We start from the raw sequence: 8,128 nt of genomic DNA, 5'->3' as shown, positions 1-8,128 counted from the left end.
TCTTCCTGAATCCCTGTCATGCTTCCTGTATCCTAAATAAACAATGCATCCAATTATCTAAATTATTTATGTGAAGTTCATAAACCTATCTCACCTATACATAATTTATGTCATAAACCAAGCCATTTCATATCTTACATACATCCAGTTATAAAAATAAAATTTTTAAGGCTATTTTTATATTTCTGGCATGGCTAGAATAATTGGGAAAATATTTATTTTTGAACCAACACAAATTAATTGTTGAACCTTTAACTAAGGCTTGAGGACCGAAAGTCTATGTGCTGGCCACTAATGTTTGAAACGTGAAAATAACTGGAAATATAATTGGGATTATAGCAACACAAACATCTCCCTTTTCTAGTTTGCACTGCAGCAATAACTTTTATTTTAAAGAAAATATTATTTAATCCTATTACTCTAAAATGCTTTGTATGTGCAGCAATTTAATAGTGTTAATAAAGATGATAAATGTATGTATCAATGTATTCATGTTTGAATAATGTACTGGGCATGTACTGTACCATTGCTATAGCTTGGTTCTTTCTCATTGGGATCAGTCAAGACAATGATGAACCAGTAGGCGTCAGTATTACCACAAAAACACTGGGAGAAGTCTGCATCATCACGACACACAACAGCAGACTTAGAAAGAGGAAACAAATTGTCTACATATGTGAAAACTGCACATTTCTAAGTTTTGCAACAACAACAACAAAAAAGTTACAAAGTTCTACCCGATGACATCAACAAATGTACAACAAATATTTTAAAAACATTGATTTTCAAATACTATGAGATTTGTGTGTGGATGTGTGGGTGTGGAGCAAGAAAATACCCTCCCTCTGGCTACAAAAACCTGGCTACAAAAACCCCTGGGTTTTTAAAACTTTAGATCCTACTGTTTTTTAGGACCTTTCTTCTTATCTTTTTAACCACCGATCATAGAAACACGCCATTTTCACACTGGGGTCCGAAATGATTGACATCCTTGAGAAATATGAGCAATAATGATTGTTTAAAATACATATTTCAAATACTGAGCTGTATTTTATGCCAAAATAAAAGGGAAATTATATATTTTTTTTACTGATACAATTGCTCAGAGAAAGATATTTTGTTTAACAAGTAATACTTTTTTCTCTCAAAACGGTAGAGGTTAAAATTATTGACACCCCTAAAGATTCTTATAAATAATGTAGTCAAAAGTTTAGTATTTTGTCCCATACTCCCAAGACATGTTAACCTCCCCTGTTATTGGTAATGGTGAGAGGTTAGCATGTCTTGGGGGTATGTTCTTTGACCCTCTGTAACTTTCTCACTCATCATTATTCACGATTCATATAGGATTATCCGTAACCATGGTAGCATCCAAATTAATGTAGAAGTGTTTAGAAACATATTCTATTCTTATTTACAATAAAAGTGACTCCAAAATGACAATACATTATTTACCATTAATTTCTATTGGGCACAAAATAATCTGAAACACAACCAAAACGAACTGCAAATGCATCCAACAAGTTTGTAGTCACAACCTTGATGTAGTCATTGCGTACTAGGAATATGGGACCAAATACTACATTTTTGACTACTTTATTGATAAGAATCTTTAGGGGTGTCACTAATTACCTTTTTGAGAGAAAAAGTATGACTTGTTAAAATATTTTTTTGTATCTGAGCAATTGTATAAGTATAAAATTATTTATACCACAGCATTGTTGAATATTAGTTTCTGATTGGCTAGAAGGGCATTCTAGAATGGACATTAAAACCAGATAATGAGACAGTTGAAAAAAATTAGATTTAAAAAATAAGATATCGGGACACCTTGCAATCAAACTCGGCTCTGTCTCGTCCCGCTGTGTCATCCATTATTTCCAAGGCAATGTACAGAACGTCTGCGTTTATCCCTTACATCATTCCACAATTTTTTTAGCATACAATATAGCTCAGTATTTGAATTATTTATTTTATACAGTCATAATTGATCATCTTTTTTCAAGGGTGTCAATAATCTCGGACCACACTGTACATAGATACTGACATCGTGCTGGAGATAATTAATATGAGGTTGAAAAGTGGGGGAATTCTCCTTTTAATATTCTTTCTTCATGTTTTCAATCTCTTCATCTCTTTAAAAGTCATTATATTCTCCCGAGTGGTGCAGCGGTCTATTTTGTAAATAAATAAGGTATTTTGTTTTTTATTTTTAATAAATGTGCAAACATTTCTAAAAACGTCTTTTCACTTTGTCGTCATGGGGTATTGTGTGTAGATTGATAAGGAAAACAATTAATTTAATCAATTTTAGAATAAGGCTGTAACGTAACAAAATGTGGAAAAGGGGAAGGGGTCTGAATACTTTCCAAATGCAATGTAAGTATTCAACCCCCTGAGCCAATACATGTTAGGATCACCTTTGGCAGCGATTACAGCTGTGAGCCTTTCTTTGTAAGTCTCTAAGAGATTTGCATACTTGGATTGTACAATATTTACAAATTATTATTTTAAGAAGTCTTCAAGCTTTGTCAAGTTGGTTGTTGATCATTGCTAGACAGCCATTTTCAAGTGTTGCCATAGATTTTCAAGCCAATTTAAGTCAAAACTCTACCTAGGCCCCTCAGGAACATTCAATGTCATCTTGGTAAGCAACTTCGGTGTAGATTTGGCCTTGTGTTTTAGGTTATTGTCCTGCTGAAAGGTGAATTCGTTACCCAGTGTCTGTTAGAAAGCAGACTGAACCAGGTTTTCTTCTAGGATTTTGCCTGTGCTTATAGCTGTATTCCGTTTCTTTTTATCCTTAAAAAAAAAACCTCCCTAATTCTTGCCGATGACAAGCATACCCATAACATGATGCAACCACCACCTTGCTTGAAAATATGAAGAGTGGTACTCAGTGATGTGTTGTGTTGGATTTTCCCCAGACATAAAGCTTTGTATTCAGATATATAAAGTTAATTTATTTGCTAACATTTTTAGCAGTTTTACTTTAGTGCCTTTACTTTAGTGCCTCGGGAATGTATATCCTTATTTTCACACTGAGTATACGAAACATTAAGAACACCCGCTCTTTCCAAGACAGACTGACCAGGTGAATTCAGGTGAAAGCTATGATCCCTTATTGATGTCACTTGTTAAATCCACTTCAAATCAGTGTAGGTGAAGGGGAGGAGACAGGTTAATTCCTAAGAGTCTAAGCCGTTTGGCGGTTCAAAGCTAACATATGGAATTGTTTTAAGATGTTCATACCATGGATCCTTTAGCTATTTGATTTTGAATTTTGAACTTTAGGTATCCCGAAAAAATAAATAAATGATTTGATAAAATATTGAATTTGGACTTTGACTACTAAAGCCCATAGAAACACATTGAATAACACATTCATAAATGGAAAAAAAAGACAGTTTAAAAAAAATCATTATGAATATGTTTTTGAATTGTCTGTCCTTTATCTAGGAGATATAAAAAAGCTCAGGAAATATATATATGTATATTCTTTACATGTATTTAACCCGATTTTTTGGGGTAGGCACAAAACTACCTCCATACTTCCATTCATTTAAAAACTTTTACCGGTTACCTTCAGAGGAGTCCCATGAAACTTGTGGGACATAGAGCAAAATGGAGACCAATTTCACATGACTGGGCAGGGGCGCAGCCATGGGTGGGCCCGGTAGTGCATAGGCCCACCCACTTGGGAGCCAGGCCCAGCCAATGGGGAGCCAGGCCCAGCTTCCAGTATCTATGCTGCAATAGTCTATGTGCCAGGGGGCTAGGGTCCGTCTGTTATATCTGGTGTAATTCTCCTGTCTTATCTGGTGTCCTGGGTGAATTGAAGTATGCTCCCTCTAATTATCTCTCTCTCCCTCTCTCCCTCCCCTCTCCCTAGGACCATGCCTCAGGACTACCTGGCCTGATGACTCCTGGCTGTCCCCAGTCCACTTGGTCGTGCTGCTGATCGAGTTTCAACTGTTCTGCCTGCGGCTATGGAATCCTGACCTGTTCACCGGACGTGCTACCTTGTCCCGGAACCTGCTATTTTGACTCTCTCTCTCTCTCTCTCTCTCTCTTTCTATCGCACCTGCTGTCTCGACCTCTGAATGCTCGGCTATGAAAAGCCAAATTACATTTACTCCTGAGGTACTGACCTGTTGCACCCTCTACAACCACTGTGATTATTATTTGACCCTGCTGGTCATCTATGAACGTTTGAACATCTTGAAGAACAATCTGGCCTTAATGGCCATGTACTCTTATAATCTCCTCCGGCACAGCCAGAAGAGGATTGGCCACCCCTCAGAGCCTGGTTCCTCTCCAGGTTTCTTCCTAGGTTCCTGCCTTTCTAGGGAGTTTTTCCTAGCCACCGTGCTTCTACATCTGCATTGCTTGCTGTTTGGGGTTTTAGGCTGGGTTTCTGTATAGCACTTTGTGACATCTGCTGATGTAAAAAGGGCTTTATAAATAAATGTGATTTGATTTGAATCAGAAATAGTTTTTCCCCACAAAAGGGCTTTATTATAGGCATAAATACTCCTCAGTTTCATCAGTTGTCCGGGTGGCTGGTCTCAGACAATCCCTCAGGTGAAGAAGCCAGAAGTGGCGGTCCTGGGCTGGCGTAGTTATACGTGGTCTGCGGTTGTGAGGCCGGTTGGACGTACTCCCAAATTCTCTACAACGACGTTGGAGGTGGCTTATGGTAGAGAAATTAAGATTCAATTCTCTGGTAACAGCTGTGGTGGACATTCCTGTAGTCAGCATGCCAATTGCACGCTCCCTCAAAACTTGAGACATCTGTGGCATTGTGTTGTGTGACAAAACTGCACATTTTAGAGTGGTATAATAATAATAATATAATATGCCATTTAGCAGACTCTTTTATCCAAAGCGATTTACAGTCATGTGTGCATACATTTTTATGTATGGGTGGTCCCGGGGATCGAACCCACTAACCTGGCGTTACAAGCACCATGCTCTACCAATTGAGCTACAGAGGACCAGCTACAAATACCACTACTGGTATTTTATTATCCCCAGCACAAGGTGCACATGTGTAATGATCATGCTGTTTAATCAGCTTCTTGATATGCCACACCTGTCAAGTGGATGGATTATCTTGGCAAAGGAGAAATGTTCACTAACAGAGAGTGAGAAATACGATTTTTGTGCGTATGGAACATTTCTGCGATCTTTTTATTTCAGCTCACGAAACATGGGGCCAACACTTTACATATTGCGCTTACATTTTTGTTCAGCATACTTCCATTCATGGTCTGACACACACCGCTGTAGCTCTGCCACCTTTCACCTTTCAGATGCGGAAGGCCGACATCGGCGGATGCGATGGATTGAGAAGCAGCCCATGCAAAAAAACAGATATCTCTAGCTTAAACAGACAGATTTTTATGGTGATTTTTTTATGATGCTACTTACATTTCCGCAGGGGCGTGGACATCGACTCTAAGGGGTTTTAACACAGTGTACACAGTCTCCATCACAGGTAAAGACGCCACAGGGGCAAACATGAACAGGGTATTACCATAGTCGATTACAGGCAAGAAGATGGTGGAAACAAGTCCCTTTCTCGCTTCAAAAGAAAGACTATAAAATAAAATAAACCCCCAACTTGAGCCTAAGCTTTTTCCTCAAGACCTTCTATGTGGGTTTCAAGGTGAGACACTCATCTAACAAGAAACCCAAGTACTTGTAAGTTGATACCCTTTCTATCTGCATGTCCTGCATAGCGACTATACATAGAAGAGTCTGAGGTTTCATCTTAGATTTTCTGAAAACCATAAACTTTGTCTTATTTGAATTGAAAAGCAACTTCAGCTGACAGAGCTGAGCCTGGACAACAGTAACGGCACATTGCAGTTCATCAAAGGCCTTTATTCAGTGTTGCTGCACAATTAATAACCGTGTCATCAGCATAAACATGAACTAGCGTTTGACACATTTTTACCAACTTTATTAATATAGACAGTAAACAGGGGTCCAAGAACAGAGCCCTGTGGCACCCCCTTCTGGAGAGTTGCCATCAAACTGGACACACTGAGTTCTATCTGACAGGTAGCTCTTGAACCATGAGGCTGCCTGATCAGATAATCCTATGTTGACAAGTCTTTGCAACATGATGTCATGATCAATGGTGTCAAAAGCCTTTGACAGATCAATGAAAAGGGAGACATAGTGCTGTTTCTTGTCCATGGCATCAATTCTATCATTAATATAGAGGCGAAAGAAACGCACACCTATTTAGGCAAGGTGCTGGCTAACGGAGTAGAACACTTGATAAAGAAAAGGAAAGCAGTACACTCTAGGAGCTCAGATGCAATAATTTAATATCTTAATAACCAATGTTTCGACAGACAAGCTGTCTTCATCAGGGTATAATGACAAACACTAGTTTATATAGTGTCAAAGGACACACGCAGGTGTCTGTAATCATGGCCGGGTGTGGCCTAATAGCATTGGTTCATTCACAGATAAACAGAACATACAAAAAACTGTTCTCTGGAATAAAATAACACGATTTTTGGGCTATTCAACACCCTAAAATTACCACTTTCTATACTTTGCCGAAATTACACAAGAATGTTACAAAACCTCCAGGGCGCCATATTGTAGCGGGCATTGATGCAGTAACAGCCCCTTTACCAACCTTTGTTGACTTTTTTATTAGACCTCTCGCAGAACAGCTCCCCTCCTTTGTAAAGGACACCAGCAGTGTGATCTCTATGATTGAATCTCTTGATCCTCTCCCTGTGTGTGGCCTTTGACACTATATAAACTAGTGACCCGCAGTGTTTGTCATTATACCCTGATGAAGACAGCTTGTCTGTCGAAACGTTGGTTATTAGGATATTAAATTATTGCATCTGAGCTCCTAGAGTGTGCGGCTTTCCTTTTCTTTATCAATTCTATCATTAACTACTTTTGTTGCTGCAGTAGTAGCGCCATGCTGTTTTCTGAAGCCTGATTGAAATGTAGATCAAATGGAATTGACACAGAAAAACTCATTTAATTGCCTGCCTTTCAACTACACATAGGGGAAGAATCAGAAAGACCAGTGCTGGAATTCTTTGGAATGTTGGTTGTTATCAGGAGAAGATTCTCAGAGCAGGCTCAACTTGAGCAACTGCCATTTTCAGTTTTTTTACCTAAACAGGAACCAGAAAGATCAGTTTTAGGGTACTGGAATTCTTTGCAGTTTGGTTGTTTTCAGTTTTTGAAAAGGCAGAGGCTGCACGACCGTTGCAATATCCTTATTCTAAATGTGGGGTGAAACCAAACGCATTTAGCCTACATGACAACATCACATGTAACATGTAGCCTAGCCCTGTCTACACATTGCATTGGTGCAATCATTCTGCATTTTAACCACATACAACTGTTATTTTGCTTCTCAATGATTATGCAACACCTAACAATTTGAAATTCACCAGAGTAGCCTGTTCCACCTCTGGGCAGCCCAACTAGCACATGTGCAGAAGGTGCGGTTGTTTAGCTATTGGGAAAAGAATCCGGTCACACAGTGGCGTGCTAAATAGTAGGCCGTATGAACATGCAGATTTTTTAAATGTATATATAGTATGTGACATTTCTAAAATCAAGTATACTTTGAATACCTGGATGTCATACTCATTTTGGCTTTGACAACAGCTGATAATTACATTTTAGTCATTCAGCAGACGCTCTTATCCAGAGTGCATACATTTTCTTTCTTTTTCGTACTGGTCCCCCAAGGGAATCGAACCCACAACCCTGGAAGTGCCATGCTCTTAGATATGGGGATGTGCTACCGAAATGAACGAATAGCGGGAAAACAACACATTCGTGCATGACACATTCTCAGTATGTGAAAATAAGTGTGATAGTATATGAATTTTCAAAAATCGAGTATGCTTTAAATGCCAGGATGTTATACTCATTTCTGCTTTTCATGTAGTAAAATTTGCTGCACACTTTTCGGAAATTTCACAGCTAGGGCTTTTTTGATAGCTAGAGCTCTTCAAGTAAACAACTTGGAAGATGGCGAATAGCGAAGCTTCTGAGGTGGTGTTCAAATGTAAGTTGTTTTTGTTCTACTTAAAATTATCACAACTATTTAATTGTACATCTTTGAAAA

Source organism: Coregonus clupeaformis, chromosome 38, assembly GCF_020615455.1.
Source record: "Coregonus clupeaformis isolate EN_2021a chromosome 38, ASM2061545v1, whole genome shotgun sequence".
Classification (NCBI taxonomy): domain Eukaryota; kingdom Metazoa; phylum Chordata; class Actinopteri; order Salmoniformes; family Salmonidae; genus Coregonus; species Coregonus clupeaformis.
This window is presented reverse-complemented; position numbering follows the sequence as displayed.